This window comes from Perca flavescens, chromosome 14 (genome assembly GCF_004354835.1).
Source record: "Perca flavescens isolate YP-PL-M2 chromosome 14, PFLA_1.0, whole genome shotgun sequence".
In the NCBI taxonomy this organism is placed as follows: domain Eukaryota; kingdom Metazoa; phylum Chordata; class Actinopteri; order Perciformes; family Percidae; genus Perca; species Perca flavescens.
In genome coordinates, this window is record NC_041344.1 from 34425260 (window position 1) to 34442435 (window position 17176).

The 17176-nt window shown below is 42.4% G+C and overlaps 2 long non-coding RNA genes across 2 annotated transcripts; both read left to right on the plus strand.

Moving 5' to 3' along the window:
* The first annotated feature begins 11428 nt into the window (after positions 1-11428).
* On the plus strand, positions 11429-15586 carry LOC114568683 (uncharacterized). The gene is made up of 4 exons (XR_003694307.1): positions 11429-11636; positions 11879-11943; positions 12062-12149; positions 15476-15586. It is a non-coding gene; the product is annotated as an uncharacterized LOC114568683 (long non-coding RNA).
* Positions 12977-13823, plus strand: LOC114568684 (uncharacterized). Its single transcript, XR_003694308.1, has 2 exons — positions 12977-13079; positions 13427-13823. It is a non-coding gene; the product is annotated as an uncharacterized LOC114568684 (long non-coding RNA).
* Positions 15587-17176: the final 1590 nt, after the last annotated feature.

Genomic DNA, 17176 nt, shown 5'->3' on the forward strand with positions numbered 1-17176 from the left:
TGTAACAGGTTTAATATCCTGTGTGGCTGTCGCCGATGCTATGCACCTGTAACCCAGTCAAGGAAAGGGTTAACAGAAACGTAGTGTTGGCCAATCAGAGGAGGTTGTGCCAGTCTCCCCCTTTGGCTGAGTCTCTGATCTGTCAGAGGGAGAGCAGGAGACAGTTGTGAAGTTTAACGTTGGTAGTCCCCAGAGAAGAAGTTGGTCATTTCATGGAGCAGATTAGAACCCAAGTTGAAAAATAAGCAACTAAAATTGCTGAATGTTAGAACATTGTGTCAAATTGGTCATTATGACTGTGACTTATAAAGTGTCAGGTTTAGTTTAGCAGGGGGGTTAACACTTTTGCAAGGCACTGTATCTGTGTCACATTCTCTTTAGCTAAACACAAAATCAAAATGGCAGCAGGCTTAACCGCAATAAGCCTCTGGCTTTACCTTAAATCTACTGGGCTTCGCGACCCAGGTCGCCAGGTGGGTTGGATCAGGGTAGGCTAGGGTCAATTTCAATGTGAATTGCGCATGACCTGGGTGGCCAGCAGCCGGGGCGGGAAAAATTATGTGATTGGTTGGAAATGACAGTTGGGCAGCCGTCACAAAACAACAACATACATTTTGTCTCACTGTGCTTTATGCCGGGTTTTCACCATAGACTGTATAAAACTAGGATCCGCTGGCATTGAGTGCCTGGATGTTCACTAGTCTGCCTTTTGCAGAGCGGTAGCCGAGTTTTAAAAACCCAGCGTTAAAATGTAAACGTATGAAAATACGTTTTGTTTAATTCTCTCTGCACCACCGCTCTTACTCCCGTCTCCAGCCTGCAGTTTAGTGCGGCTGCTAGGTAGCGCAAATCTTTATTTTTTTCTCTGTCTTTTTTTTTAAAATGAGGTGTGAAGCCAACATGCAAAGCCCAACTTTACTTTTAATGAAATCAAACAAAGAGAAATGTTCTACTCGTTTTTAAAATAGTCAAAAATGGATACTAGAAAAACCTACTTCTTTGTGCAGCTGCTGCAATATGCAGAGGAGTAGAAATCAGTCTGCACAAAATCATCAGAGAAGTGTTTGATTGTTATTTATTGGTGCTTTAGAATGTAATCACTGCAAAACAATCATAGTAAGTAGTAAAGTAAGCTTTATTTATCTCTCTGTACAATGACAGATTCAAGTAGCTACAAAACATTAGTTTTGCTGGTATACAGCTGGACGGGAGTATGTGATGTTAGCTGTCCTATTCACCAATATGACTTGAAAGCCCTGCCCATTTCTAGCACTTAAGGTAATTGTTATGCATTGCTCCCGGGTTGACCCAGGTGATCTATGAATTGTCATGACCAGGGATATACCCATGTTGCTTGGTTTGAATTTCCAAAAGGTCAAACAAACAACCCTATTCCAACCCTGCTAGGTGGTGTGAAAGAGGTATAAGAGAGATATCACAGTTCGCCATAGAGACCTAACAGGTGAGATGATGAGAAGGAGAGAGAGAGAGATATATGAAGGCCATCCAGAGCAGAGATATTTGTGTGTGTAGAAAAAGGGGAGGGGGTATTTGCATAATAGGGCTGCATAAGTAGAGCAGATCCAAGCAGAGGCAGAATAATGAAGACACCAGTACATGCTTACAAGCAAAAGCCTCTCTTAAGGTTTCAGATCAACATGCATCGAAATGCACATCACAGCTCATGCAAATCCAGCACAACACATTAATTCCATTGTTTCAAACACTCAGCTATACCAGCTTTGTGCATTGTGTACGGGCCATATCAAAGCAAGAAATGTAATAAAAACCCTTCCAGGCACTCCAGGGTTGACAGAAGCACATCAAAAAGTTATTACTGTCTCCATTAGTAGAGCATCATCATAACTCAGAGCTGCTACCATAAGATGAGGCTACAAATGATAAGGCGATGGTTTTCTACATTTATATTAAATTGTCAACGAATTTAAAGCATGCTTTTGTGAAAAAAGGTGTGTTTCCATTAACTGGTTTGGATCAAATAAACTAGGCTATGGCATAGTTTCATCAGAAGTTGCTGCTATAGGCCACGCGTGGTTGTAATCTCCCTGTAATTACAGTAGAAGTAGAGGTTGCTCAAGTCACCTTTGCCATCTAACCCATCTACAAAAGAAAAATGGAGAGGGGTCTTCAGGAATGATTGGTTTGTAGACGGGCTTCCCCGTCCTCTCATGTCCTCTCTCTAGTGTCGAATTGTTGTGAGTTTTTTTACTCCTGCTCTCCCCACGCTACCGCGGCTCTTTTTGTTTTGTTGCATTGTTGAGAAGCAAGACACAGGAACTTTACTTGGGTTTTGAGGATCTGCAGCATTTATTCAAAGACTAAAACTAAAACCTAAACTGTACACATACTACCACCTAACAAGTATTCTCTGCTCTGATGGCCGACAGCTGTCTGCTCTGAGCACATCCACTGTCACTGTCTTGCTCAACCACACACTACGTACACACTAAGCAAGGAGCTATGCTTCTCTTAGAACACGACGACAGCCTGCCAGTACTTCCTGTATTTGGTCCGAAAGTCACTTTCACACTAGAAACGAACCGGACCATGCTTCAGTTTGATCCATCTCTTTTTGGACCAAATTTGCTCCAAACCGTGATCCGGGAGAGGTTTCACACCTGTAATTGTGATTTAGATCAAACTGAAATGTCCAAAAGTCCGGACCAAATGCGGTAGGTGTGAAAGCACCCTAAGAGTTTGCTTAACTCCACAAAGGTTCCGTATATACCATTCATCGCATCAACTCTTTTTTGACCACCTCAAGCGAGTGTAAAAACCTTTCAGGATTTTTTATTGAATTTTGCTGTTCCATTTAGCTTTTCTAATGCGATACATCAAAATGTGCATGAAAATATATGAATGGAAACACACAAATTGTTATGCTTACATGAAAAACATTTGTCATAGTAAGAAACACTAGTGAGGGGTAGGGTTAGCCAACCCTAGAAAAAAAATTAACATCTATATCATCATTGAATATGAATATTGAGAATCCCACCCTGACTTAAACCCTGGACATACTGCTAAATGAAGCGCTGCAGGGCCAAGCCAAGCACATCCAATTTAACTATGCAAATGTTATCGCAGGAAGCAGGATGGAGAAACAAGGTGGCAATGAGGGAGAACAGAGAACAAAACAGGCCATGATGTAATTAAATGTTTACTGTTGTTGGCTTGCATGATTGAAAATAAAATTATCAGATTTAGAAATTATGGAAAATGAGAACACTGTCTCTTGACAAGACTCCATGGATTAGGTCTACAGTAAAAATGTGAAGTGACAAGTGTGCTATAAAAAGGTTAATTTGTTCATGTCAAATAAGAAAATAAGCAGTCTTGAGAGCCTCTCACACGCGAACAACCCCAAGCTTCTTGTAAACCAGATCATTTAATTTGTCTGCTACGAAGAAATGTGCATCCACGACAGGGATTTTCTTCTTGAATTAAAAGAAGCACATCTATCTCTACTCCTTTTGAAGTCAAGCAGAGCCATGAAATGGTGTAGGGCACAATGTGAGCAACAGCAATGCTGTTAAAATTTAAATCTGTCAGAGGCCACGTTAATGTGGATCTGCTAAGCTCTTAGGCGCTTGTTTTGACCCCTTCCCCATTCAGAAACAAAGAGACTCAACAGTAATCCAAGCAGTTCATATCACTCAAAGCAAATCATCCCTGAAATGAGTTCAGTCAGGCGGAGGCCATGACTGCAACCTGCCTTTAGCCTCATCCCCAGCTCTCCATTGTCTTCTGCTTCATTGGCTCAGAGCCAGTAACCGAACAAAGCGGGAGGTGTGTGTGTGTGCGTGTGTGGGGGAGATGGGGGTTGCTTTTAGCCCCCCAAAAAGTCACACTTCAGGCTGTCTGCTGGTAAATGAAAAAAGAGGATTTAACGGGGTTACTACACATAAGAACCACCTCTGAGGAATCACACAGACAAACACAAGGCCATTGTGTAAAAGCTGGGCCTAACTTTGTCTAATTGTTTTCCTGTCATCATACACATTGACTGCAGCTACAGAAAATGATTTGCCTCTAGACTCATGGCAAACTGATGTGGATTTTTCGGAGTCACAATTTTGATTTTAAATTGAAAATCAATTGAAATGAGCTTCCGATTCCGACTATCAAAATCAAAAGAAGGATCTTCAATTCTCCACCCCCGCCTACTTGGGCACTTCAGCAGGAAAAACAACAGACATGGCTGGTAGCATGCAGCTAACATTAGCGTACTAGTTGAATTTGAAGTTGAAGTTGAAATGTCTTTAATGTCCCAAAGGGGCAATATGGTTCACAACAGGTAGCCAATACATACACATTCGCACAAAAACACATAAGAACACATTAGACAAATACGCACACACGCGGCTACTACTGTGTCGCCACCGCAAGGCAGCTGCTCCTTGCCAGACACCATGGCCACTGCCGGATCAGAGATGACGGAGAAACAACAGAACTGGTTAATACTCCTGATTCCCCGAAGTCGGGTGACTTTACCTTCCCTGTGAGAGCGTTATGTAGACAAACACTGAAGGTAAAGCATGGGGGCTTTGACAGGACGTCCCCAGTAAGCACACATACATCGCCACAACGTCTTTAAAGCAACACCAAAGTAGAGCTTAGATCGGGCCCAAAAAAATCAAGCCCAACCCTACCCGAGCCCGTGCACGTTGTGTCCGAGCCCGGCCCGACCCGACACATTAACTGTGATTATGAGCTAGAGCCCAATTTAAACCTGACAATTTTTTAATACGTGAGCTGTTAAAACAGACATTCTCAACTATAACGAGTTTGTTTGTTAGTTTATTCAGACTAGAATGGATCGCAAATGGATCTGAATGAAACGTAAAAAAAACCTTGACCCGTCGCTCCCTCAGCTGAATAGTGAGGGTAACAGATCAAGGCAGCAACATAATCAAAGCCCTAGAACCATACAGGAGACTTTCTGGTCTCGATCACCTAATTAATACTGTCCTTCTCCACGGTCTGCATGCTGATGCACTGGCCGTCAACAATGCTGCAGAGGGGGGAGACACGATGTAGCCCAGTTTACCTCACACTCAAGTCAGTGCAGGACAGGACATACACCCAGAGCTACGGGAGAAGCTGGAGAGGCATATAGCTTTCTCCCCACAAAATAGGGCTATTAAAGTAATGATTAAAAAAATACAAATGCTTGATCAAGGGCCGATCATTGCGGTGTAAAATGTTGGCCCGGCCCAGCCCGTCAGTGAAATAGTAGTTGGAGTAGTTGGCTGTACTGGCCTTCCTCCCTCTACTTTGATTATATCATTGATTGTATCGTAAATGAGTCTAACGACTATGAAGAGAAGCAGAGAAGAGAAGGGGTGCCGTGTCTTTAGCTATACACCCTCCCCCACCGGTCTAGGCGAACGCTGCAACTCCTCACTCCCTAACTATAAGCTTTATTGAAGAGGAGAGTTTTAAGTTTAGTCTTAAATGTGGTGACGGTGTCTGCCCCCCGGACCCAGACTGGGAGCTGGTTCCACAGGAGAGGAGCCTGATAACTGAAGGCTCTGGCTCCCATTCTACTTTTAGAGACTCTAGGAACCACAAATAACTCTGCATTCTGGGAGCGCAGTGCTCTAGTGGGACAATAAGGTATTAGGAGCTCTTCTAGATATGATGGTGCTTGACCATTTAGAGCTTTGTAGGTCAGGAGAAGGATTTTAAACTCAATCCTGGATTTTACAGGAAGCCAATGCAGAGAAGCTAATACAGGAGAAATATGATCTCTTTTCTTAGTTCTTGTCAGAACACGTGCTGCAGCATTCTGGATCAGCTGGAGAGTCTTAAGGGACTTATTTGAGCATCCTGATAGTAAGGAATTGCAGTAGTCCAGCCTGGAAGTAACGAATGCATGGACTAGTTTTTCAGCATCGTTTTGAGACAGGATGTTACACATCAGTCGGCCTCTAGCTCACCCAGTAAAAGCATTCGCCCCACATTGGCTGAGTCCTGCAGTGGCACAGGTTCAAATCTGACCTGCTGCCCTTTGCTGCATGTCATCCCCCATCTCTCTCCCCCTGTCATATCTATCCACTTTAAAATAGGAAGGGAAAAGCCCCAAAAAAATTATCTTTAAAAAAAAAAGGAAAAGGAAGGAGAAAAAAGAAAAATGTCACATTTTAACGTTAGTCATGTTCAGGGGATCAAATCACAGGCTATACCAAACTTCCATTATGATGTTAAAGTTTATTATTACCCTGCTTATTACCAAAATGAAACTGCAAAATTAAGTTTGGGACATTTTAGTAAGACAGTGTTTTGTTTCTGTAAAGTCGGCATGAAATCTGGTTAACAATTGGTTTTAAAAACTGGGTTTCAGTGTGCCAACTGTCAGAAAACGTCAATACTGTAATTATACGGTGCAAGTTTTTGTTGGCTAACATAGCCTTCAACACACTCTGATGAGCAGTGTCACCTGTTACATAACTTTCATACTGATATATCACTAACGTTAATTACTTAAAGGTCCAATATGTAATATTTGTACTGTAATAAATCCAAAAATGACACCAATGCCTCATCAGATATTAAGGAAACATGTTAAACTGAAATACTATGTTTTCTGACAACAATGCTAATGTCAGTATTTTTTCTTTTTGAAATTTACATTTTGTGACGGAATTTATGTTTATGTTTTGATCTGTGTGTTGTTATCAACGGCCCAGTTTGACAGGCAGACCGGGTTGCCAGATATACCTGTAAAAACGTAAACCCAGCACGCTACAGCTGTAACGGTAGTACAGCCATGAAAGCAGCAAACAAACAAACAGGATCAACGGAGATAGATTTCTACATGACATAAAAAAAAGAAAACAGCATGTTTCTAACAGTTGCGTGACCAGAGACGTAACAACCCCCTGGTAAATATTGGAGATGTATTTGAAAGATGGAGACAGCTTAGATCCCAAAAAGGACGCAGAGTTGGCTTATTTTCTCCTGAACAGGTAAGCATTAGCTTCAGGCATTTTTGTCATTTCAACATTTGTGTTCTCACATTGAATTATATAGCTAGAGTACCCGAGTTGGTTACTCGCAAAAACAATTGAAACATAGCCAGTAAAATGATCCCGACTGGTCCTGGCTAACGCCGTTATGCTAACCCTGCTAACTGTTAACGTTACCGGGAGGACCAGGCAAGCAGCCCATGGCTATTTACAGCGTGTAGCCTCTTTAGCGGCCGACAACGGTGTAATTCTAAGCCAATGAAGTGTGTTCCGTCGGCAAGGTAGTGGTATTTTTAGCGTTTCCTATTGTAATTCTAAGCCGAGGAAGTGTGCCTGACTGGCGTGTGGAGAGGACGGTGAGGTTGCTGTGTTTTTAGCGGTTCATACTGTCATTTTAAGCCGAAAAAGTGCGTCTGTCAGTTGGTTACAGAGCTTAGTGTGAGCACGGGCTGTTATGACTGTCAATATAGCTAGCATCTAACGTTAGCTACTCCGCTGTGCTGTGGAGTAATGTCTGGCTATGTGAGACTAGCATCTACCGTTAGCTACTCTGCTGTGCTGTGGAGTAATATCTGGCTATGTGAGACTAGCATCTACCGTTAGCTACTCTGCTGTGCTGTGGAGTAATGTTGCTGCTGCTGCTGCTGCTGTGAGACGAGTGCTTAGGGACGTCTACGAATTACAACACCGAAAAGAGATGCAACAAAAATATTTATTAATTTAATGATTAAATAAGGTAATGTCTCAAAAACTTACCTCAATTATAACTTGTCTCCTGCTAATTATTCGACAGCACTTACTTTAAAAAATAAGTTAAATTAATAAATATTTTTGTTGCATCTCTTTTCTGTGTTGTAATTTGTAGACGTCCCTAAGCACTCGTCTCACAGCAGCAACAACAACAGCAGAGAGCAGAAGCCAGCAGGCAAGTGTTATTTACATAAACTTCTGGTGTACTTACAAACTTTACAATCCATCGTTTTATGAGTACATAACCTATTTGTACTACTGTAGACATTTGGTATAATTTTGGGCATTATTAGTGGGGTAATGTTAAGAGACACTTCGGATCCATTAGCCCCTGCGCTAAGCTATTCAGCTGATAACGCTAACTCTCCCAATGTTCGACCCAGGTGAAAAAAGCTTCTGGTTGGGTGTTTGGCTCGAGGTCATGGTGCAAAGGACCCTAGGGTGAAATTACTCCGAACCATCACTTTAAATCAATAAAATCGTTTTTATATTGATATCTGTGCTCATACGGAGCTCATACCGCTGATCAGCGGATCACAAACAGAGAGAGAGGGCCCAGTGATGACGGCGACGAAGGAGCAGCCGCTGGAGGGGGGACACGAAGTGGCAGTGTCTGGACGGCAGGAGAGTATGGCGAGTGGATAGTGTCATTCAAAGGATACCCAGGAGAAGGAGCAGGCTACCCTCCCTGTGGTCGCCAAACCGTGTGGATTTTTGAATTGATTTAATAGGGATTGCAGAAGAGAGACCAGCGGCGACTAGGCGGCGATTGCACGTAAAAGCCGGTACACACCAACCGGACGGCGTACATTTGTACATATGTACGCCTACTAAAGACATCTAAACTAAGTACGTTGTCAGTTTGACTGTTCCCCTAACTTTATTGATCACTAGAGTACAGAACATACTATATTCTCGTCCATCCATCCATCCATCTTCGTCCGCTTATCCGGTGTCGGGTCGCGGGGGGAGCAGCTCCAGCAGGGGACCCCAAACTTCCCTTTCCCGAGCAACATTAACCAGCTCCGACTGGGGGATCCCGAGGCGTTCCCAGGCCAGGTTGGAGATATAATCCCTCCACCTAGTCCTGGGTCTTCCCCGAGGCCTCCTCCCAGCTGGACGTGCCTGGAACACCTCCCTAGGGAGGCGCCCAGGGGGCATCCTTACCAGATGCCCGAACCACCTCAACTGGCTCCTTTCGACGCAAAGGAGCAGCGGCTCTACTCCGAGCTCCTCACGGATGACTGAGCTTCTCACCCTATCTCTAAGGGAGACGCCAGCCACCCTCCTGAGGAAACCCATTTCGGCCGCTTGTACCCTGGATCTCGTTCTTTCGGTCATGACCCTGCCTTCATGACCATAGGTGAGGGTAGGAACGAAAACTGACCGGTAGATCGAGAGCTTTGCCTTCTGGCTCAGCTCTCTTTTTCGTCTGGCGGTGCGACAGATTGAATGCAATACCGCACCCGCTGCGCCGATTCTCCGACCAATCTCCCGCTCCATTGTCCCCTCACTCGCGAACAAAACCCCAAGGTACTTGAACTCCTTCACTTGGGGTAACAAAATGATGAATGAACACTTAAAAAATTTTTTTTGGAATGTCTCTATGGCAATAAGAGACAGATGCCACCAGCATTAGCTACCTTAGCTCAGCCGTCCGAACAACAGTTATAAATAAAATAGCAATTTGGCGTATTTAAACAAAATCAACAACAATCATCAACAGTTTTATGCCTTAGGACTTTAACAAAGGTATAGTCACAAGGTATATGATCAAAATCATAAAAATAATAGCTTATATAGCTGGGAAGCTAGCTAGCCTTAGTGACAGTTGTCAGTTGTGTCCACTTGTTACCAAAATGAACGTCAATTCACTCAAAAAATCCAAACAAATCACCTATAAAGGATATTCTACTAACGTTAAAACAAATATGAAGGTGCTTGAGTGATTAACCCATTACAGAATAAATAAATCAGTGATTTGGCTGGTCTTCATAGCTTTGCTGGGGTTATGCCAACTAACTAAAGAACGGAGCGCCAGCCCACACAGTGAGATCATGGTGCCTTTGACTCGAATCAGAGCTTTTTTTTAATTGGGGGTATCTGTAGCCTGGTTGACACCAGACCCTTCTCAGTTGTAACTGAGAGTGGGTCTGGGCAAGGTTCATTCACAGCACATTTCAACGGGGGCATCACCAATGGACGCCGCTCAAATGCCTCTGGGAGCAATTGGATAGTCATAAATCATGGCATAGTAATCTGGCAAAATGTCATTGACCCACTCTTTGGACACTGTCTTGAGGTCTAAAACTACACCTTTGTCCATACACCATTCATCAAAGCACTTGAAAGCCCATTTTGTTTGCTTAAAGGTATAATATGTAATATTTTTGCATTAAAATGTCTACAAACGACTATAGGCTACCTATGAGTTGTGTACTTACACTCCCACATGTTTCCAACAATGTTTAAACTCAGAGAAATCTGAAATTTTATTTCAGTGACACAGAACGTTTCATTTAGTCGCCTGTCAGTGGCATCATGTAACCTTTGACCCCTCTGGTATCTCTAACTTCCGTCTAAACACGGGAACCCAGATGATACATTCGAGAGTAATTGTAAACACAGCATCATTTTTCATTGATTACATGCCATTTTGCAAGACAGTAATACAGCAGAGACCTAATTTATTGATATATTCAATATTGATCGATCCAGCTTAAAGGTGCAATATGTAATACTGACAGCTAGTGTTTAAAATAATATACTGGAATACTGGAGAGAGTCGTCTCCCCCGCCCCTTCCTCCCCAGACTCCAAGTTCACGGAGGTTGCTAGCCTGAGACCGCCGCATCCAACAGTGTTGCTAGACACTAGTCTCACATAGCCAGACATTACTCCACAGCACAGACACTGCATGAAAAGTGGGATTTTCGTCAGTATGCAGCACTGTAGATTGTCGTGGAACTTCAGGTTTACGACTGCACACGGCAATTTACAGGCAACACCGAAAACTGCCGTAAATTGTCGGAAATTGACGTGGGCCTTGCTTGGCAGTTGTCCCCCCACGACCCCCCACTCCCTCTCTTAAAATAGATCAGACTCAGTATAGCCTAATTGTAGACTCTTCAATTTTAGCTTGAATTGATTTATTTAATGAAAGTATGCTAGATTAATTACTTTGTATGTCATTAGCAATGACCAATGATACACAAAATAATTTATTTCAACGATTAGGTAAAATGTACATTCCATGATTCATTCACAGTCTCCCCGAGCTCAACCACTGAGCATAGTGACATGGCTACAGTCTTTGGTCTTGCTCATCCAACATTGTCTGGTGGAATGGAGACAGAGGCTCCACTGTACAGTTTTCTAAGAGAAGTCTTTCTGCTGACACCAGAACACTGGGCTTCACATATTCGCATATCAGCTTTGTCATTGCATGACAAGGTCCCAACCATTTGTCTTCTTAAAATACTGGCAAATTCAGCACCATATTCAAATGTCTATGGCATATGAAGCTGTTGGCTCTGCTGAAATTGCCTCATAATCTAGACTTCAATTGTCCTATGGTTATTAAGCTTTCCCAGTAATCCATTTAAACTCACTGTAATTCACCTCCACACCAGTATGTGCGCTGTTCGCGGCCTGCTGGTTAATCTGCTCCTCTTTGTTTCTCTATCACTCTGCCCTGCCCCCTACCCCCGCCTTTACTGCTTTGATTTGAAAATTAATAGTTCAGGCCAACTGGTAAAAGAGTTGTCGGTACACTATGTCAAACTTCATTTGGAAACACAATGGAGTTGTTCAAGACGTTTGGAGCGGTTTTTTTCTCTCCTCCATATCACCTCTTGGGCTCCAAAGATGCGCTCACAGAAAAGAAGAAGACAACGTAAGTATATGATTATTAATGAAATGGCGAGCTAGTATGTACTGTTTATTAACTGTTGATCGTACAGTGACTGTCTTTGGATGTTAAACAGGCTACTTAGACTTGGCAGTAATGTTTTAAACCCCACCAAGTTTAAACGCGAGCAGCACAGAGCTGTGGCTGCTTTCAGCGCCATTCATTACAGAGCTGAGCGGGTGATGTTGTTTTATAAAAGTATATTTTTATTATCTTGTAATTTACAGAAAGCAGTACACCGTCTTCACAACTCGGAGACAAACTGTAGCAGGCGCTACAAACCGGAGCAAGGGTAAGATTTAAAGAATATGCTTTCATTGAATGAACTTCATTAATTCTTCTGTATAAGGACATAGATACGTTAATAGATACCGATCTTAACCGTATTTTTTTTTTTTTTTTTTTTACAGACTAACCTCAACGAGGCTGTGACCTATATTTGCTCGGAGATGTCTGCAGGTCCAGATTTACATGAAGCTGATAATGACGCCACTGTGTGTAAGTAATTTTTACTTTTTGATCTTTCCTTGTTTAAAGGAGAATTCCGGTCGATTTCAACCCGTAGCTCTGTTGTTTGTAAATCAGGAGTACTGTCAGTAGCGAGAAAAACGAAAACAAACGGTGCCGCCTACACCGAGTTATCCTCCTGCTAGATTTTGCACCCAACAGTCTTAAACAAGGCTTAAACAGGGCAAGTTTTAAACATGTTTTTAGCCTCTAAACGTGTTCGAAATGCCATTACTAGTGCTTAGCCATGTGCAGTTATTCCTTACGGGGGAACACAGCGAATTTGACGGCAGTAGATGTGACAGAAAGGCATAAAAGTTGTGTTAATCCTTACCTCTGTTTATGTACTGCTTTCCGGTCAAGTCCTCAACAATCGAGTGCCGATCTCATACAATCCAATAATCCAAAATGTATTTTTTCCACAAAAAAACGATTTGCCGAGGTCCTGTCCATAGTAATGAGCATGTATCAACAGGCTGTGACCTGACACCGCAGTGAAGCGGAGCTGACCTACAGTTCAAAAGTTCAGGAGCTCATTTGCATAGGTAACCCTAACGGGCGGAGCCTGCCTGTGGCAGAAGCAGGGAGGAGCTCACAGAGCTGACAGACGGAGCTTGGAGTTAGATCAGGACTAATATGAGAAAATGCTTCGAGTTTGTGCCTTTCCAAATTGCGGCAACCAAATGAAGAGATATTTGAGCTTGAGCTTTCACCGTCTACAACCTCCGCAGCCATGGCTGGTTGCACTTGATGCGGGTACATGGTGGTGCTCGTGTGGATACTGTATCGCAATGACCACCGAGGAAGAAAGCCTGGTCTGGACGGGTCAACGGACATTGTTTCGCCCATACAGAGAGGTTTCCCCATCTGATCTATAAGGATGATCTAACCGGACAGACCTGATGGCCAGCTGTCTAATGAGTGAGTACAACAGGCTTTCGTGACTCTGTCTAGCTTAGGTACATTTGTTTTTAGTTGTAAATACACATTCAAAACACTAATCAAAACACACCTCTTCAGATTAGCTTTCCACATACAATAATCTTACATTTCTCACCTGATAGTTACTGTTTTTATTGTTTTTAATTGCTTGTTGTATGTGTTGGTTTTATTGCTTATCTGTTTTTAATGTGATATATGTGCTGGTTTTTACTGTAAAGTGTCTTTGAGTATGATGAAAAGCCCTCTATAAATGAAATGTATTATTATTTATTATAAATAAATGCCTCACTTCTTTAGTGAAATAACCAAAGCTCTCCTCTCCCCAGCCAATGCAGACTCGTGGCCTACCGGGTGATTCTGGAGTGGGTTCTGAGAGGAGAGCACCTTGGCCGGGGCACCAGAAGAACATTGCCTACCTGTGTTATAGCAGCAATCAGACAAGAGTACCCCTCCCCAACTGGAAGTTACACAGGATTCAAAGAGGCAGAGGACATTTTCTGAGTCAAAAACTATCACTACTAGTAATACTTGGTATGGCCATTACTAGGAATAAACAAACCAATTGCACAGTTATATTAGGAAAACGTAAGAATATGTATATTGTACAAGTAAAGTTGAATAAGTAAATTGTAAGAATAAATAAATTGTAAGAATAAGTACATTGTACAGTTCTATACTGCACCTGTCTGTTACAGTGGTTTTATAATATAACAATACACATTACATTTGTGCTTTTGTGTATTTGTGCTTTTGTGTCTTTACTTCAAAAAAAAGGAAATAACAATATCACAATTTAGACACAATTAATGTAAAGTATGTACAGTACAGTGTGTGGTTTTATACATAATCATGCTGCAGCATAGTCTGAAGTGTACAAAGAAAAAATAGTTCAGTACTCTTTTCCTAGGCCTAGAACATGCTCTTATAATGTGACCTGGCTTGAGCAACCAGTTCACTCTTATCCAGCAGAGGAACTGGGGCTATGTTACAAAGCAGTCGCCTTCTTCTCTGTCCATGACGGGTAAGGGCTTTTTTTTTTTTCTTCTGTGGACTTGAAAGAACTATTTTGAAACTGGCTGGATGACCAGCTGGACGCCTTCTTGGGAGTTGACTGTGGCACTGCAGCTAATTCTGTCTCTATGTCACTGGATGGTGTCCCTTAAATAAGTAAGAAGGAGAAAGAGCATTGTAGTCAGACTGAATGGCCAAAACAGTAACATTGAGGATGCATCTATCATAATCAGTGTTGGGTGTAAGGCAATTACAGTAATATATACATTTTTGCTGTAACGCAGTAATATAACTCATTACTAATTACATGTCGGTAATATCATACACGGGTCTCAGTAACGGGAGTTACAACATTTAGTTTTTTTTTTTTTTTTCAAGAATTCACCAACACCGTGAAACATTTCTTCACAGAAAAAAAAGTGAGAATTACAATAGCCTTGGAAAGTATAAATCATAAAGACGTTACCTCCAATTTGTCTGCAGCTGGTTTTTTCGCTTTAGGAATGGCATTTTCCTTCAGATACCGGGACTTGACGCTCTTTTTGGTGAAGTCAATGTTCGCTGCAAACACGGTAATCTCTCTCATGTAGCTAATGTTATCAAGGGAGCTGAAGTGCAACCAGCCATAACGGTAAAATCTCCCGGCTGCGGAGGTTGTAGACGGTGAAAGCTCAAGCTCGAAGCATTTTCTCATATTAGTCCTGATCTAACTCCAAGCTCCGTCTGTGAGCTCTGTGAGCTCCTCCCTGCTTCTGCCACAGGCAGGCTCCGCCGTTGCTAGGTTACCTATGCAAATGAGCTCCTGAACTTTTGAACTGTAGGTCAGCTCCGCTTCACTGCGGTGTCAGGTCACAGCCTGTTGATACATGCTCAGTACTATGGACAGGACCTCGGCAAATCGTTTTTTTGTGGAAAAAATACATTTTGGATTATTGGATTGTATGAGATCGGCACTCGATTGTTGAGGACTTGACCGGAAAGCAGTACATAAACAGAGGTAAGGATTAACACAACTTTTATGCCTTTCTGTCACATCTACTGCCGTCAAATTTGCTGTGTTCCCTCGTAAGGAATAACTGCACATGGCTAAGCACTAGTAATGGCATTTCGAACACGTTTAGAGGCTAAAAACGCGTTTAAAACTTGCCCTGTTTAAGCCTTGTTTAAGACTGTTGGGTGCAAAATCTAGCAGGAGGATAACTCGGTGTAGGCGGCACTGTTTGTTTTCGTTTTTCTCGCTACTGACAGTACTCCTGATTTACAAACAACAGAGCTACGGGTTGAAATCGACCGGAATTCTCCTTTAATTTTACTGTGACTTATGTTTTTTTTATTCATACCTCTCTCATTTAATTGTTTTCCAGCTGCCTGTAAGACATGACGAGACAGCACACAGGAGCTTCAGGTAGAAACAACCAGATGTGGCATCGCGGGCAGAAGCTGTGAAGAGTTCAGCTCGGAGTTGGTCGAGAAGAAAAGAGGGTAAGATTAGATCCGTTTTTAGTCAATGGTAATATTTTTCAGGTGTCTTCATAGATGTGTCCATAAGCAGTATATCGCGCAGTACTGACTGTCTTTAGTGATTGATTTTACAGCTGCTGGAAGCGAGACGTGTGGATGTGGACGGTGCTGCTTCTCATGAGCGAGGGATATTTGTTGTGTGTGCTGTGTGTCTCCGATGCTTTGTACACAGTTTTTTTCTGATTGCGTTTGTGTTTTCAATAAAGCTCTATCTTTGAATAAACAGCACGTTCCTGGCAAATCATTTTAATTAGGATAACCATGAAATGAATATACAACATAGCATATAGGCCTATGAAATAAATATATATATAATACATAAATAAAAAAAATATATATATATATATATATATAATTTTATTATTATAATGATAATGGCCCAGGTTGACCAACAGCCTAACCCATGACAGACCTGTCAACCAATCACGAGAGATTTTTCTTGTTTAAAAGTAGTGGTTTCATCCAATAGCGAGTGAGGAAATTCTAGCCAGGCCAGACGTTCTCTGGACACGAGAGGTGTCGCTGCTATTCATATTCTAATTAGATCCACTAACACCTCCGCAGGGGCTCTCCACATACGTCATGGTTCGTTTCCGACAATTTGTGGCACAGACGAACTTGACGTTCACAGCCTGTAAATTGTGGATAACTGCCGAAAATTAGGGGGATTTCCGGGCGTTTACGGGGACGGAAATCCCACTTTTCATGCAGTGAGAGGAGTAGCTAACTGTATATAAAAGGTCATAAAAACCTGTGCTCACGCGGAGCTCTGTACCCATCTCACAGACTGCTAAGTACAAGGAAAGATTCCAGTGAGAAGAGTTTTCTTGATGCATGAAATCATTTTATTGCCTATTACTCTACAATTCTAATAGGCGGAGGGAAAGGGAACTGGGAACAAAGGCAGTATGGAGTCTCCCGCGCAACGCGTCACTGGTTCCTTTATCCTGGGGAATCAAATTAGGCCACGCCCACTTCAACAGGGTATGTCCATATATGGAGACATGCGTCACACCTGGTTAAACTCCTTACTGCAGGGGGAAACGTCTCCATTTGTAGAGCTAAACAAGCTGCAACGACAATAATTAGGGACATGCAATATAGCCACAACATACTCCGGCCCGATGAACTTGTCCTCAGTCAATGTTCATCCACTTGGGTAGAGTAACTGTACAGGTCTCCTAAACACAAATCCAGACTGCAATTGGACAGCACATGATCTGATTTTACCGTCTCTTCCCATGAATGTCTCATCAATCCGTCCCATCTTCCACGTATGTTTGGGTTGTTTATAATCATGGATAAATACAACATCTCCAACTTTGAATGGTACTGTATAGATCGATGAATTGGGTTACTCACATGGTGTGCAGAATGCAGTTCCATCAAGTACTCTTTTTTCCATCGGTTCCAGAAATGAGTACTCAGCCTCTGCCGATACTGTAATCTCTTGTTAAGATGGGTGGCGGTCTTTTTCCCTAAACTGGAATCAACTGTAACGGATAGGAAGGAAGGGTAGTGATCCTTTGTCCAGTCAGGAAATG